Genomic DNA, 17,599 nt, shown 5'->3' with positions numbered 1-17,599 from the left:
TGGACAGATGCATCTAAGACAGGCAGGTTTGGTGAGGATGAGGTCAAGTTGGTTTTTCCCTCTTGTTGGTTCCCTCAACACCTGCTGCAGACCCAGTCTTGCAGCTATGTTCTTCAGGGCTTGGCCAACTCAGTCACTAGTGGTGCTACCGAGCCACTCTTGGTAATGGGCATTGAAGCCCCCACCCAGAGTACATTCTGCGCCCTTGCCACCCTGGGTTCAACATGGAGGAGTACTGATTCATCAGCTGAGGGCGGTAGGTGGTAATCAGCAGGAGTTTCCTTGCTCATGTTTGACTTGATACCATGAGACTACATGGGGTCCAGAGTCGATGTTGTGAACTCCCAGGGCAACTCTCTTCCGACTGTATGCCACTGTGCTGCCACCTCTGCTGGGTCTGTCCTGCCAGTGGGACAGAATATACCCAGGGATTGTGATGGTGGTGTCTGGGACACTATCTGTAAGGTATGATTCCATGAGTATGACTATATCAAGCAATAGCTAGACTAGCCTGCAGGACAGCTCTGACAAATTTGGTACAAGCTCCCAGGCGTTAGTAAGGAGGACTTTGCAGGGTCAACAGGGCTGGCATTGCCAATGTCATTTCCGGTGCCTAGGTCGATGCTGGTTGGTCTGTCCGGTTTCATTCCTTTTTGTAGACTTCGTAGTGGTTTGATACAACTGAGTGGCTTGCTAGGCCATGTCAGAGTGCTTTTAAGAGTCAACCACATTGCATAGAGTCAAATGTAGGCCAGACCAGGTAAGGATGGCAGATTTCCTTCCCTGAAGGACATTAGTGAACCAGGTCAGTTTTGATTTATTTCTAATTGACAATGGTTTCATGACCACTATTAATGAAACTAACTTTTTAATTCCAGATTTATTAACTGAATTTAAATTCCACCAGCTGCCACAGCAGGATTTGAATCCATGTCCCCAGAGCAGTAGCCTGGGCCTCTGGATTACTACTCTGGTGACATTACCACTATGACACTGTCTCCCCAAAGACTTATGTCTTTTAGATGTTGGACAGGCTTTGGAAAGTCAGGAGGTGACTTACTTGCCACAGAATTCCCAGCCTCTGACCTGCTCTTGTCACCACAGTATTTAAATGGCTGGTCTAGTTCAGCTTCTGGTCAATGGTAACCCCCTAGGATGTTGATGGTGGAAGATTCAGCAATGATAATGCTATTAAACATCTGCACAAGCTTTTAGAACCTCTCTTTTTGGAGATGGTCATTGCCTGGCATTTGTAGTGATGTGAATATTACTTGTCATATTTCAGCTCAAGCCTGTATGTTGGCCAGTTTTGTTTGATCATATCCACCATCCTGAAAACCAATTCACAACAGATCAAAGGCATTAATTCTTGTGTGTACTGCTTTTCTGCCTAAAGTTAACAAGATTCTAACCCTGTTTAGAAAGAGAAAAGCTTACACAGAAAACCATTACTCAACTGTCTTCAATGGTGTCTGTTCAGGGCATAAAATTTTAAAACATGCCTAAAATTATTTAATCAGTGCTCCAATGTGCACGAAAAGAAAATTAATTAGCCAACCACTAAAACAGCATCTCTGCTCTCCCTTCCCCAATGGGCTTGAAACTCGGGAACGTTAAGGAAAACCAGGCCTGTCAAGACACTTTCATTTTGATTAAAATTTGATGTCAAAACCCAATCTATTAATTCCCCAAAATTTATCCATCTGCCACACCAAGACAGTTTTTTCTGATCCTATTAATGTGCCATCTGTAACAAAACGATGTTTTAAGCATTATTGTCAAATAATTTTTTTTTCAACGTTGCTGTAAGACATACCCACCATCTGTATAAACAGAATTTTACATGCTGCTTTTGCACTGAAATCAACATGAAATAAGCTCCACATGTTAATGTAAGAGCCAAGTTTCCCACTTTAAGGATATTTTATACTTCAATGCCATGCCTGATAATGTTACCAAGTGCATTAACAGATTGCAAATAATTTTCAAGACACTTGGTTTAATGCTTAAAAACTGATCGCATTCAGGTGGAAGATGGAGAGGAGTTGTTTTCTCTCCAGCTTTCCCTTTTTTTTATTCATTCATGGGGTGTGGGCTTCGCTGGCTGAGCCAGCATTTATTGCCCATCCCTAATCGCCCTTGAGAAGGTGGTGGTGAGCTGCCTTCTTGAACCGCTGCAGTCCCTGTGGTGTAGGTACACCCACAGTGCTGTTACGGAGGGAGTTCCGGGATTTTGACCCATCGACCCTTACTAAGGCAGTTATGGATACTGAGGCACTAATGTTAATTAAATCTGTAGCTAGTGGGACTGGGTGACAAATAGATGAGCTGTAACTGGACGAGTGGATGATTTAGGTTTAAAAAAAAACTTTCCGACATCGCTGCTGTGACACTGCAGGAATGCCATTACTTGCAGACATGCAACCTAGCGACAACAGTATCCACATGCTGGGAAGGTAAGAAGTTCTTGCTGTGCCTTCAGGTACCAGAACATAGTATTTAATTATGTATTTATTATGTATGCAGTGCTCATTGTGGATGTTTTGAAATCAGATCAAACTGAGGAGTGTTCAATGCCAGAGTGTAGTCAGTTTGAATAAGTTGCACACGAGTGCCTGATGGTGCAAACTCAAGACGACTTCTTACTCAATAACCTGAAAATGTTAGCATTGTGTAACCGGACCAAGTAATAATCACAGACCGCTCTATTCATACTCAATTACAAGGTTAAAGCACTTTGCTTCACATTTAACTGGTAAATCTTTGAGTTAAGAACAACATGTATTTATACAGCTCCTGTAACATCGTAAAATCTTCCAAGCCACTTCACAAGAGTGAAATCAGGCAAAGTAAACTGACACCAAATCAAAGGAAGAGACATTAGGACATTTAACCAAAAACTTGTGCAGAGAAGCAAGAAGGCTTAAGAACCTTAAAAGAAAGAGAGAGGAGTTCAGGGAAACAATTCCCAAGGCTTGGGTATGTATAGCTGAAGGCACAGATGCCTCTGGTTGGCTGAAGGAAGCCAGGTATGCACAAGAGGCCAAAATTAAAGGAATGCAGATACATATCTCTGAGGTCTGTAAGGCTAGAGGAAGCTACAGATAGGGAGGGGAGAAACCATGGAGGAGGTGATGGGTGAATAGGACATGGTAGGAGTTAGGATACTCCCAGATACTCTGGCAGCCAAGGCTGAACTTAATTCACCACTCAGTTCTCACTCACACATTTACAGCCTTGGTCCAAATATGGACAAAAGAGCTGCATTCAAGAGGTAGGGTGAGAGTGATTGGCCTTTAACATCAAGGCTGCATTTGACAGAGTGAGGCGTCAAGAAGCCCTAGCAAAACTGGAGTCAGTGGGAATCGAGGGGGAAACTCTCCACTGGTTGGAGTCATACCTAGCACAAAGGAAGATGGTTCTGGTTGTTGGAGGTCAATCATCTCAGTTCCAGGATATCGTTGCAGGAGTCCCTGCCCAACCATCTTCAGCTGCTTCACCAATGACCTTCCATCAGGTCAAAAGTGGGCATGTTCACTTATGATTGCACAATGTTCAGCACCATTCATGATTCCTCAGATACTGAAACAATCCGTGCCCACATGCAGCATGAAAAAGTAACATTTGCGCCCCACAAATCAGAGTCTGACTGTTAATGTAAGTTACAGCTTCAAGAAAAACTTACCAGAGATATCCCACCTGTACCAAATTCCCGAGTTAGCACTCGTTCCTCAGCACACTCAGTCCTCGTTATCTCCATTCTGTGTTCCCATTTCAGGGTTTTGACCCAGTGGCAGTAAAGGAATGGCAATATATTGCCAAATCAAGATTATGTGCAACTTGGAGGGGAACTTTCATGGTGTTCCCAAGCACCTGTTGCCCTTGTTCACCTAAGTTGGAGAGGTCACAGGTTTGGAAGGTGCTGCGTAAGAAGTCTTGATGTGTTACTGCAGTGCATCCTGTACATGGTCCACATCGTGTCACTGTGTGCTGGTAGTGGATGGAGTGAACGTTTAAGGTGGTGGATGGGGTGCCAATTAAGCAGGCTGTTTTATCCTGGATGATTTGAGCTTTTTGAGTGTTGTTGGATCTACAATCACCCAGGCAAGTGGAGAGTATTCCATCACAATCCTGATTTGTGCCTTAGGGATGGTGGTAAGGCTTTGGGAAGTCAGGCCGTGAATCATTCGTTGCAGAATTCCCAGCCTCTGACCTGGTCTTGTAGTGACAGTATTCATATAGCTGGTCCAGTTAACTTTCTGGTCAATGGTAACCCCCAGGATGTTGATGGGGGGAATTCAGAGACAGTAAAGCCTTTAAATATCAAGGAGTGTTGGTTAGATTCTGTTTTTTTGAAGATAGATACCTGGCGCTTAGAAGGCATGAATATTGGTTGCCCGTAACTAGCCAAAGCCTGAATATTGTCCAGGCCTTGCTGCATGCAGGCATGGACTAAGGAGTTACAAATGGAACTGAATATTTTGCAATCATCAGCAATGAACTCCACTCTGGCCTTATGATGGACAGAAGGCCATTGATGAAGCTGAAGATAGTTGGGCCGAGGACACTTCCCTGAGGAATTCCAGCAGCAATGCCCTGGGGCTGAGATGATTGGCTTCCATCTTCCCAGGTATAATTCCAACCAGTGGCGAGTTCCCCCCTGATTCGCATTGACTTCAATTTTACCAGGGCTCCTTGATGACGCACACAGTCAAATGCTTGCCTTGATGTCGAGGACAGCCACTCTCAACTTGAACTCAGCTCTTCATCCATGTTTGGAGAAAGGCTATAATGAGATCTGGACCCAAGTGGCCCTGGTAAAGCTCAAACTGAGCATCCAGTGGCAAGTGCCACTTCTATACACTGTTAAAAATTGATGATTAAGAATAGACTATCAATGACACAATCCTGAAGGCTATAGATAATTTCATCAAACTTGGAAGTTTAATCTGCAGAAATGTCTGCATTGACAGCAAGATGGCAAATAGAATTGCCAGAGCAAGCCCAGCATTTACCCATTTATACAAGAGACCGTGGAAGAAACGAGTTATCAGACTTGTAACAAAACTTGCTGTATACAAAGATCATAAGACGTAGCAGCAGGAGGCCATTCGGCCTCAACAGGCCTCTGCAGTGAAGAATTCCACAGATTTACCTCTTCCAAAAATACTAAATAATCAAGGGGCAAAAAAAAAAAGGGGTGGGGGAGAAAGAGGAAATAAATACAATAACTATCACTAAAGAAAAAGTACTAGGGAAACTAATGGGGCTAAAGGCCGATAAATCCCCTGGACCTGATGGGTTGCATCCTAGGATATTAAAGGAAGTAGCTACCCAGATAGCGGATGCACTGATAGTAATCTTCGACGAATCCTTAGATTCTGGAAAGGTCCCACAAGATTGGAAACCTGCCAATGTAACACCCTTATTCAAAAAGGGAGGCAAAAAACAGGTAACTATGGGCCAGTTAGCTTAATATCCATCATTGGGATAATGTTAGAGTCTATTATAAAGCATGTAATAGCAGAGCGTTTAGAAATGCATAATATAATCAAGCTGAGTGAGCATGGCTTCATGAAGGGGAAATCATGCCTGACAATTTTTTTTTAGAATTCTTTGAGGAGGTAACAAGCAGGTTAGATAAAGGGGAACCAGTAGATATATTTGGAAATCCAAAAGGCGTTCGACAAGGTACCGCACATACGGCTACTTAATAAGATAAGAGCCCGTGTGTTGGGAGTAGTATATTAGCATGGATAGAGGACTGGCTAACTAATAGAAGAGAGAGAGTTGGGATAAGGGGGCTCATTTTCAGGATGGCAACCAGTAACTAGCGGAGTGCCACAGGAATCAGTGCTGCGGCCACAATTATTTACACTATTTATCAATGACTTAGATGAGGGAAGTAAATATACTAACGCCAAGTTTGCAGATGACACGAAAATAGCTGGGAAGACGAGTGGTGAGGAAGACACAGAGTCTAAAGAGGGAAATAGGCAGGTTAAGCTAGTGGGCAAAAACTTGGCAGATGGAATATAATGTGGGAAAACGTGAGGTTATGCATTTTGGCAGGAAGAATAGAGGAGCTGAAAATTATTTAAATGGAGAAAGACTGCAGAAAGCTGCTGCACTGAGATATTTCGGCTCCTCGTGCATGAATCCCAAAAAGCTAACATACAAGTTCAGCAGATAATAGGGAAGGCAAGTGGAATGTTCTAATGACAGTTCTAATGACATGTTTTAGCAGTGCTGCATGAGATGTGAAACCAAAGCCCTACTGCCGTCTCAAATACATGTAAAAGGTTCTGGTATTATTCAAAGAGCAGGGAACAACAACTTACAGTAAAGATGCTATATAAATGTAATGAAACATCCCAGGGCACTTCACAGGAGCATTATCAAAGTATGACACTGAGCCTCATAAGGAGGTATTAGGTCAGATGATCAAATGGTTGGTCAGAGAGGTAAGTTTTAAGTAGTGCTTTAAAGGAGGAAAGCAAGGTAAAAAGGTAGAGAGGTGTAAGGGGGGTATTCCAGAGTTCAGGGCCTAGGCAGCTGAAGGCACAGCCACAAGGAGGAACACAGGTATCTCAGAGGGTTGTGGGGCTGGAGGGTTGAGACCACTGAAGGACTTGGAAATAAGGATAAGAATTTTAAATTCAAGACATTGCTTGATTGGAAGTCAATGTAGGTCCGTGAGCACAGGGGCAATGTGTTAACAGGATTTTCTGTAATTCGGGGGGAGGCAATGGCGTAGTGGTATTGTCGCTGGACTCGTGATCAGACACCTAGGGTAATGCTCTGGGGGCCATAGTTCGAATTCTGTGGTAGATGGTGGTATTTGAATTCAATAAAAATCTGGAATTAAAAGTTTAATGATGACCATGAAACCATTGCTGTAAAAACCCATCTGGTTCACTAATGCCCTTTAGGGAAGGAAATCAGTTGTCCTTAGCTGGTCTGGCCTGGCTTACAAGTGACTCCACTGGCAGGACAGGCCCAGTAGAGGTGGTGGCACAGTGGTATACACAGTGGAGGGAATTACCCTGGGAGTCCTCAACATCAACTCCGGACCCCTTGGAAGTCTCATGGCATCAGTTCAAACATGGGCAAGGAAACCTCCAGCTGATTACCACATATTGCCCTCCCTCAGCTGATGAATCAGTACACCTCCATGTTGAGCACCACTCAGAGGATGCACTGAGGGTGGCAAGGGCGCAGAATGTACTCTGGGTGGGGGACTTCAATGTCCACCACCAAGAGTGGCTCAGTAGCACCACTACTGACCAAGCTGGCCAGTCCTAAAGGACATAGCTGCTAGACTGAGTCTGCGGCAGGTGGTGAGGGAACCAACAAGAGGGAAAAATATACTTGGCCTCATCCTCACCAACCCACCTGCCACAGATGCATCTGTCCATGACAGTATCTGTAAGAGTGACCACTGCACAGTCGTTGTGGAGACGAAGTCCCATCTTCACACTGAGGATACTTTCCGTCGTGTTGTGTGGCACTACCACCGTGCTAAATGTGATATATTTCGAACAGGTCTAGCAACTCAAGACTGGGTATCCATGAGGCACTGTGGGCCATCAGCAACAGCAGAATTGTACTCGAACACAATCTGTAACCTCATGGTCTAGCATATCCCCCACTCTACCATTACCATCAAGCCAGGGGATCAACCCCGGTTCAATGAAGAGTGCAGGAGGGCAAGCCGGGAGCAGCACCAGGCATATCTAAACATGAGGTGAAGCTATAACGCAGGACTACTTGTGTGCCAAACAGCATAAGCAGCAAGTGATAGACAGAGCTGAGCAATTCCACAACCAACAGATCAGATCTAAACTCTGCAGTCCTGCCACATCCAGTCGTGAATGGTGGTGGACAATTAAACAACTCACTGGAGGAGCAGGCTCCACAAATATCCCCACCCTCAATGATGGAAGAGCTCAGCGCATCAGTGCAAAAGATAAGGCTGAAGCATTTGCTACAACTTTCAGCCAGAAGTGCCGATCAGGTGATCCATCTCGGCCTCCTCCGGAGGTCCCCAGCATCACACGTGCCAGTCTTCAGCCAATTCAATTCACTCCACGTGATATCACGAAACGGCTGAAGGCACTGGATACTGCAAAGGCTATGGGCCCTGACAATATTCCGGCAATAGTACTGAAGACTTGTGCCGCGGAACTTGCCACGCCCCTAGCCAAGCTGTTCCAGTACAACGACAACACTGGCATCTACTTGGAAATGTGAGAAATTTCCTAGGTACGTCCTGCACACAAAAAGTGGGACAAATCCAACCCAGCCAATTACCACCCCATCAGTCTACTCTCCATCATCAGTAAAGTGATGGAAGGGGTCCTCAACAGTGCTATCAAGTGACACTGGCTTAGCAATAGCCTGCTCACTGGCGCCCAGTTTGGGTTCCGCCAGGGCCACTCTGCTCCTGACCTCTTTACAGCTTTGGTTCAAACACGGACAAAAGAGCTGAACTCTCAAGGTGAGAGTTCAAGGTGACTGCCCTTGACATCAAGGCAGCAGTTGACAGAGTGTGGCATCAAGGAGCACTCGCAAAACTGGAGTCAAAGGGAATCAGGGGGAAACTCTCCACTGGTTGGAGTCATACCTAACACAAGGGAAGATGGTTGTGGTTGTCAGAGGTCAGTCATCTCAGCTCCAGGACATCACTGCAGGAGTTCCTCAGGGTAATGTCCTCAGCCCAACCATCTTCATCACTGATCTTCCTTCCATCTTAAGGTCAGAAGTGGGGATGTTTGCTGATGATTGCACAATGTCCAGCATCATTCAAAGGCTGCTTCAGTATCTGAGGAGTTATTTCCAAATGCAGCAAGACCAGGACAATATCCAGGCTTGGGCTGGTAAGAGGCAAGTAACATTCATGTCACACAAGTGTCAGGCAATGACCATCTCCAAGAGAGAATCCAACCATCGTCCCTTGATGTTCAATGGCATTACCATCACTGAATCCACCACTATCAATATCCTGGGGGTTACCATTGACCAGAAACTGAATTGGACTAGCTACATAAATACTGTGGCTACAAGAGCAGGTCAGAGGCTGGGAATCCTGTGGCATGTAATTCACCTCCTGACTCCCCAAAGCCTGTCCACCATCTACAAGGCACAAGTCAGGAGTGTGATGGAATACTCCTCACTTGCCTGGATGAGTGCAGCACCCACACCACTTAAAAAGCTTGATACAGTCCAGGACAAAGCAGGCCACTTGTTTGGCACAACACCCAATAAACATTCACTCCCTCCAACACCAACGTACAGTAGCAGCAGTGTGTACCATCTACAGGTGGCACTGCAGGAATTCACCAAGGCTCCTTAGACAGCACCTTCCAAACCCACAACCACTACCATCTAGAAGGGCAAGGACAGCAGATAGATGGGAAAACCAACACCTGGAAGTTCCCCTCCAAGTCACTCACCATCCTGACTTGGAAGTATATTGCCAAGACTTCAGTATTGCTGGGTCAAAATCCTGGAACTCCATCCCTAACAGCACTGTGGGTATACCCACACCACATGGACTGCAGCGGTTCAAGAAGGCAGCTCACCACCACCTTCTCAAGGGCTACTAGGGATGGGCAATAAATGCTGGCCCAGCCAGCGAAGCCCACATCCCATGAATGAATTTTTAAAAATTAAGACTTGGGCAGCAGGGTTTCAGATAACTTCAAGTTTACGGAGAGTAGAAAATGGGAGACCAGCCAGGAGCACATTGGCGTAGTCAAGTCTGAAGGTTGTTTGTGGGAGCTTGTTGTGCATCAGTTGACTGCTGAATTTCCTGCATTACAACAGCGACTACACTTCACAGAGAACTTAATCAACTGTAAAATGTTTTGGACACCCTGAGATCATAAAAAGCACAAAAAGCACTAAAGAAATTCAAGTGTGTCTTTTTATTTCATCCTCATTTAGGTTCAACCCACATCTCCTACTCCCAGGCTTTAAAGCTGCACAACGAGGTTAGATAAATCTTTTAAATAACTGCAGTTGCACTCAGAAACAAGGATCCATTAAAATGCAAATTCAGCATTTACGTCTCTTTCCTTTCTGCCAGAGTGCTAATTAAAATCAAAGCACTGGGGCTTAGTGTGGAAAACGGCACAAATCTACATAGAAGAGTAAAGAAAAGTTCAGAAATGGGAGGGATCAGATAGGGCAAATGAGAGGGAGACTAAAATGAATTTGGAGTGCATGTGTGTAAATAAGGTTGGTGAGCTGCAGGTCCAAGCAACCACATGGGATTATAGTAGCAGTAATGGAGAACTGGCTCGAACAAGGAGGGGGGAATTTCTGGCTACTAAGTATTCAACAAAGATGGGGAAGGATAGAAAAGGAGGGATGGTAATGCTGATTAAAGATAGCTTTGCAACATTTAAGGATGATATAGTTGAGGATTAAAAGGAAGAATTTCAGGTTAGAATTCAAGAACAATAGAGGAGCTATGGCACTGCTGGGTGTGCACAATAGGCCACCAAATAATCACAGAATCACAGTGCAGAAGAGGCCCTTCGGCCCATAGAGTTGGGAAGATAGGGGAGAAAATTTGCTAAAATTATGCAAGAAATTGAGCAATGATAACGGGAGACTTTAATTAGCCTAATGTAAACTAGGAAAATAGCACTGCTGAGGACAAAGAAGGAGGAGTTTCCAAAATGTGTACAACAGAAGTTTCTTGATCAGAAGAAAGAAATTCTAGGGACAAATGGAGTGTGTTTCTATGGTAGAACATTTGGGAAGCAACAATCACAATATCATTAAGGGTTAAGGAAAAGGACAAGGTACAATCACATGAAAATGCTCAACTAGAAGGGGGCTAATTTCAGTGAGTTTAAAAAAGGGTCTGGCCCAGGTGGATTTGAGTCAAAGTTAAGGAGGTAAAACTGTTGGTGGGGGTGGGGGTGCCTTGGAAGAGGAGTTAGTTTGGGTAAAGACTGGACACGTTCTCATGAAGGGGAAAGGATGGACATCCAAAGAGAGAGTTCCTTGGATGACCAAAGGTATAGAGACTAAAATGAGATAGAAAAAGGAATCTAATGATAAATGCCAGGTTCATAATTCAGTAGAGAACCACACTAAATATATAAAAAATTTATAGAGGAGAAATTAAAAAGGAAATGAGAATCAAAGAGAGAGAGAAAGTAGAGAGAGAATCAATTTGTGGGTAAGGCAGAAGGGAACCCAAAGATATTTTATAAACACAAATAGTAAAAGGGTGGTCAAAGGTGGGGCCAATTAGGGATTAAAAAAAGATGTTCTTGTAGGGGTAGAGGACATTACTGAGGTACTAACTAAATACTATGCATCTATCTTCACTAAAGAAGATGCTGTCAGTGTCACAGGAAAGGAGGAGGTGGTAGAGAAACTGGATAGTTTAAAAATAGATAGAGAGTAGGTACTTAAAAGATTGGCAGCACTCAGTAGAAAAGTAGAATGCATCCTCGGTTGCTGAGGGAACTAAGGGTGGAAATTGTGAAGGCTCTGGCCAAATTCTTCCAATCCTCCTTAGATATGGGAATGGTGCGAGGGTACTGGAGGACTGCAAATGTTACACTCTTGTAACAGGCTGACATCAATGGTGGAAAACTTTGAGACACAATAATCCAGGCCAAAAGTAACTGGCACTTAGAACAAAAATATGGGTTGATGAATGAAAACCAGCACAAATTTGTTAAAGGCAAATTGTGTTTGACTAACTTGATTGAGTTCTTAGATGAAATAACAGATATCGTAGACTTATAGAATGGTTACAACACAGGAACCCATTCAGCCAGCAGAGTCCACGCAGGCTCTCTACGATCCAGTTCCATTGTTGGAGTTACGGAAAAGTAGGTAAAACATCAAAAAGGTACAGTTAGCCCATCAAGCTGACTCCTCCTATAGACATAAAATGAATACTGCTTTTGTTTCTCTAGTTCCAACAGAAGATTGCATAATTTGATCTACTCTTTATGGGTATCATTCACGAGAGGAGCACAGAAATCACTGGATTTAAAATACGGAAAATAATTATTCGGAGAAATATGAACATTAATCATTTTTACACTCAGGCTGCAGAGAGATCAGATCAGCTTCTCTTTTATCATCTTTACAACAACTTTGTTGTGCAGAAGAGTTTACAGCAGGGCAATGAAGCAACAGTGAAGAGAGAGTTTTACTGTACCCTACCTGACAGCATGGAAAAACACATGCACGTAGATTTCCATTCAGGTGAGGGACAGACGGAAAGGGGTTTGGCGGGGGGAAGTTTGGAATCCAAAAAATCACAACACAGTCATGATTAAATTTAAATGCCACAAGACAAAAAAATTGCAGTTATTTTTTACCTCCATTTGCAAGGCTACTTTAACTTCTGTTCCACTGTCTCCCACTCATAGTGAAACAGTTGTTTTTTTAGACCTAGATTGTACCTATTTCCACCATCCATCAACCTTATTAAAAAGCAGCCAGGCACCAGGGAAGGATCGTCTGTATTATCATCCCGGGATGACTTTTCCCTCAGATTTTCCCCCTCTATCTTCGTGGAAAGGTTTGGGAAAACCCGACTTGCCGTTTCCCAAACCTGGACTGTGAGCTACTCCCCTGCACATTGCACAGCAAGCAGTGTGGCTCCACACCAAAACCACGTTTATACATCCCATCACTCCAACTCCACCCTGTCCTCAAAAAAAAATCTTCACTTAAATGCATACGCAAAAATAAACAATTAAGCACTGTGATCCAGTTATGCTAAATGTTGTTTACCATTGACCTATCTCATATAGAAAAAAAGAATTAAGCATCTTCTTTTTCATAATTATTTTTTAAAAATAAAAGGAATACAGGGCTCAAAATAATCGATGTAGCACAAAAACCTGTGTCTGCAGTCACATCACTATGCAATATTCAGGACTGAAGTCGCTGCCACACTATTGCAATCTGTTACATCTGCCCGAGACTGATTACAGCAATCTTGAAAAAACAAAAATCCATCAACTGTTAATCAGTTTTCCATTTACAGTATTTACAGATTGAAAATACTTTACCAGGGTGCACAGCTGAGATGCCACATCTCATTTATTGGGTGGTGATAGCATGGAGCTCTTCCAGGGAGCAGGCACGCATACTGCCCACATTCACACAAAAGGTGGTTACAGAGCTGCACAATCTGAAAACCTGTGTGCTTATCAAGTACCATAAAATGCAGTACATACATCGCATACTTATATATGACACAGCCTTTAGAGGAACTGAGTTCCACAACCGGGATTTTGCAGTTTAAACATACATCATTATACTGTGTAGTTGATACCTGAAATAGTGGGGAAAACTGCAGGGATTTAAAAGAATCTAATTATGCACTTATAGGAATGATAAAGGAATATAACACAAATTTGAGGGGAAATATGTACTGTGTGCGGGTTGAGGTCAGGAGGTGTTTTTTTTTGTATTCATTAAAAAATATCAGTAAGTTCGCAAAGACCATTAAGCAATAATGTAGTGTCCACTACTTGCAGCCATACAGTCAACAACTGCTTCCGCATCAGGAATATTCTGAACAGACCACTTGAGTGGCAATAGTCTAATCCAAAACACAATCACTACAAGTGTCACCTCAGGAGGAGAGTACTGCTGATTCACCACTGGACAGATGGGCTGTCCAAACTAATACGCAAAACATAAAAACAAAGTAAATCCTAAGCACCTCCAGCAGTACTTCCCTTTGTATCGCACTTAAATGCCAGCTTGGATTACACACTCCACAGATCCTGGAGTGGGGCTTGAACCTGCAACCCTCCACTTCAAGGTGACAAAATATGATAACAGAGCCAAACTGACTAATTTCATGCACCATGGTGCTATTTGAAGTCACCTTCTCTGGGGTTCCAGCTCAATATTGAGCCAGTAGGCGGTCATACCCAATTCACAGCACAGTTATATGTACAGTTAAGTTTCCTTGGCTCTGTCCTAATGAGCATGTCACAATTCCAATTTCAGCAGATTCAATGTGACATTTCAGTTGCCCAAACCAGTCAACGAAAGAAATATTTTTCAACAGTCGGGACCCTTTTGCTCCACTAAGCCTGTAGCGATGACACCGAAGCAATCTTGTTCCAACCCCAAACTTTTCAATATCTTTTCTCGAGTGGTTGATTTATCTTTATATAAAGAATCCTGGGCCAAGCACCCAATACTTACGCTTCAGATGTTTCACTTCAGTAGGTCAAAATGGATATATAGAGAAAAAGACTATCATTTCCTGATGCTTTTGCTTGATAACTCGACCTCTCCCAAAGATTAAGAGCCAGAAATGGATCAGCAGCTGCAAACTGAAGAAACCTCCAGTTCATTAGTCTCAGGATGTGTCTATCACAGGGAGAATTTAAACAGTCGTCATTAAAAAAAAGGGGGCAGAGTCACACTAACAGCTAACATCACAACTATGCTTCAGAATTATATAAGCAGCCCCACAGCAGAGCAGTGTATTGTATTGTAACTGGTCCGGTTTCAATAGTCACTTACAGTAATGTTTTTCACATGACTGACAGCAAGAACAGCCATTCAGAGCATATCATGATCCTTTTATATAAGAAAGTGCCTTACTTTATACTTCAAGCTTATACCCATATTTTAAATCATGATCCATCCTCTCAAATCCTTCAACTTTGAACACTCCTACTGGATTCTAGCTTTCGTTTATTACTCTAGAATATAGTAAGCTTCACATCTGAATGCTCCTCTTGCTGAAGTTATGTTGCATCTTTTCAAGGTCTCTAATAGAGTGCTCAAAACTGCACATATTACGCAAACTGTGGTGTAACTAATCTCTTGCATCCACTGGCTTTTGTACTCAGCTTTTTCTCATGGCATTTTTCACCCACGCCCCTAAGATCTCCTCGTTTCTCCACTCCTTTGTGAATTATACCAATTTGGGTACAGTTCTGTTGAACTTTTTTTTCCCTAAGAAGCACCACTTCACATTTATCCATAAATGTTTAGGGAGGGATGAGAAAACATTAAGGATATTAGAAATTAACTGACAGACTGAGAATGGTTAAGTGGTAAAGCCCTGGTAGGCTACACATTAAAGTACTTAAGGAAGGATCTAGTGAAGTAGGCACCATCAGATATAAGTATGACATACATTCTTTAGCTAAACTGTTGTGATACAGAGACAGGTGGATTTCCCAAAGGGTCACTCACAGGAGTCAGAGGTTATACTGTTACAAAGGGGATGCTGGAATGTGGAGCAGTCTCTAATGCACAAGATGTACTTGAAATTTAACCAATTTGCATCTCTCTTCCTTTACTGCATTGCTGTTTGTGGGAGCTTGCTGTGTGCTATTGGCTGCCACGTGACTACACATCAAAAAAGGCTGTAAAGTGCTTTGAGATGTCCGGTGGTTGTGAAAAGCACTATATAAAATCAAGTCTTCCTTACTTTAGACCAAATATTTCTGAAGCAATAATTGGTGTTGCAAAAGTACTGTTTAAATAAGAATCTGTAAATTCAGGATCTTTATTTGTAATTTCCCTTTAAACGTGAATAAGGATGCAGTGCCTACAGAATCTGATCCTTATATTAACTTGGAATTTTCACTTACAAAACACAACTAAAATAAACACAGCTTCTGGAACCATTTAAAATACATCAGAAAATAAATCTTACAAACTGACCAATGGATACGTTTCAAAGTACTACATTCCGTTTGTAAAACATTGAACACTGTATTGACTAGATAAACAACCCTTCTCATAAACTAATTTACATTGCTCACTTTCCAAACAATTGCATCACAAAGGGTAAAAAGTTCATTCTTTATCTTGCTTCTGATATTTTTGTAGGAAAGAAAATAAATTTTCAGGTGATTCCCTGTCCCTAAAGGGACTTCTATCTCCGTGTTAGTGTTTCTCCTTTCCTGAATAGATGGGGATTGGCATGTTCTGAATGGTCTAAAAAATTCTACACATTTCAAGATACAGATGCAAGCTGAAAATTGCAGACTAGGACCTTGCTGATTCTCTAATTGACGTTGATAATTCACAAGAGGGAAGCCACAAGGGGGGTATCCCATTAACTCCCATGAAATGCTCGCTGCAACATCAAATTGGTCTTTAAATGATTCCAAGATTTTCACCCTGTCGGCCCTATCTGGAAAGAGTGCCTTTGGATTAGCGGTCACATTCCTGCCTCTGTATCACAAAGGTACAGAGTTAGAACAGAAACCCTTCCAGAAAACTCCAACGACTGGAGAACGACTTGGAATTCTGGGTTGCCATCTGGTGGGACCCTTGCATCCAATGGGTGTGGGCTGTTCCCACCCCCCTCTGTCCCAGACTGCACAGCCCCACCCCCCCCCCCAAACCCCATCCCCATAGCATGGGTTGTGGGAGCCGTTAAAAACTCTCCAACCTTACAAGACAAACAACCCTATTAACTGGTATAAAGATGGTTACAACCATAGCAGTGGTTAAGTTGCTGTCTGTGAATCTTCACACTGTTCTCCAAAAAGGGGCAGAGTGAAGATGCAAAAAAACTCCGGGGACATGGATTCAAATCCCACCACAGCAGCTGATGGAATTTAAATTCAATTAATCTGGAATTGAAAGCTAATCTCAGTAATGGTGACATTAAACCATTGTCAATTACAGTAAAAACCCATCTGGTTCAGTAATGCCCTTCAGGGAAGGAAATCTGCCGTCCTTACCCAGTCTGGTCTACATGTGACTCCACGCCCACAGCAATGTGGTTGACTCTAACTGCCCTCTGAAATGGCCTAACAAGCCACTCAGTTCAAGGGCAATTAGGCATCGATAACAAATGGTGGCCTTGCCAGCGACACCCACATCCCATGAAAGAATATAATGCTATAGTAATTTGATGTAGAAAATGAAAGGCACGGTGATGGGTTTCCACACATCAGAATATCCTATCTGGAATCCATTTCAACTCTTTATCTGAAGACAACCTCCCTTATATCAGTCCTGAATTTGCCTTTTACTAGTTTGAACCACAGACCACATACCCTAGTTCTCGGAAGTGCGATGAACTCAATCAGGGCATGGGCTTTGCAGTGAGACAAAGCCCTCCCACAGGAACTACATTGGGAGAGTGCAGGACAATGGGGCATATCCTTAAAAAAAAAAGAGCTAGATCATTCAGGGGTGATGTTGGGAAGCACTTTTTCAAAGGGTAGTGGAAATCTGGAACACTCTACTTGAAAAGCTGAGGCGTAATTGTAAATTTCAATATAGAGTGACAGGTTTTTGTTTGGGAATGGTATTGGGGGAAATGGATCCAAGGCAGATAAATGGAACTAAAATATTGTTATGATCAGGTGAGGAAGGGTCGAATGGCTCCTCTCTTTTTCCTCTCCTCATTTGACCACAATAGAATTTTTGAAAAGGATATACTTGCCAATTTAGTAAATACTTAATTGTTTATGTGCTGTAATCTTAGAAGGACTAATCGGACAGGTTTTCTTGAACTTAACAAAGAAAGGGGTTAGTTTGATTATACTTAAACTGACTTTCGTGTGCTCGCACACAAGCGCGTGCACACAGATTACAGAGTGGGGAAGAATAG

The 17,599-nt window shown here is 42.9% G+C and overlaps 1 protein-coding gene across 3 annotated transcripts in view; it reads right to left on the bottom strand.

Annotated features, from left to right (window-relative positions):
• arhgap39 (Rho GTPase activating protein 39) overlaps positions 1-17,599 on the bottom strand; it is a 519,668-nt gene that overhangs the window by 486,369 nt on the left and 15,700 nt on the right. For 2 of the 3 annotated variants that reach the window (XM_078536320.1, XM_078536324.1), the window contains exon 1: positions 13,059-14,465. The exons of the other annotated variant lie outside the window; for it this stretch is intronic. The gene's annotated coding sequence lies outside the window, so the exon portion shown is untranslated. Of the gene's footprint in view, positions 1-13,058; positions 14,466-17,599 lie in introns of those variants that run through there. 3 annotated transcript variants of the gene reach the window in all.

The sequence above is a fragment of the Cetorhinus maximus genome, chromosome 3 (assembly GCF_964194155.1).
Source record: "Cetorhinus maximus chromosome 3, sCetMax3.hap1.1, whole genome shotgun sequence".
NCBI lineage: Eukaryota > Metazoa > Chordata > Chondrichthyes > Lamniformes > Cetorhinidae > Cetorhinus > Cetorhinus maximus.
Note: the sequence above shows the minus strand (reverse complement) of the source record. Positions and strands in the feature narration are given on the sequence as shown.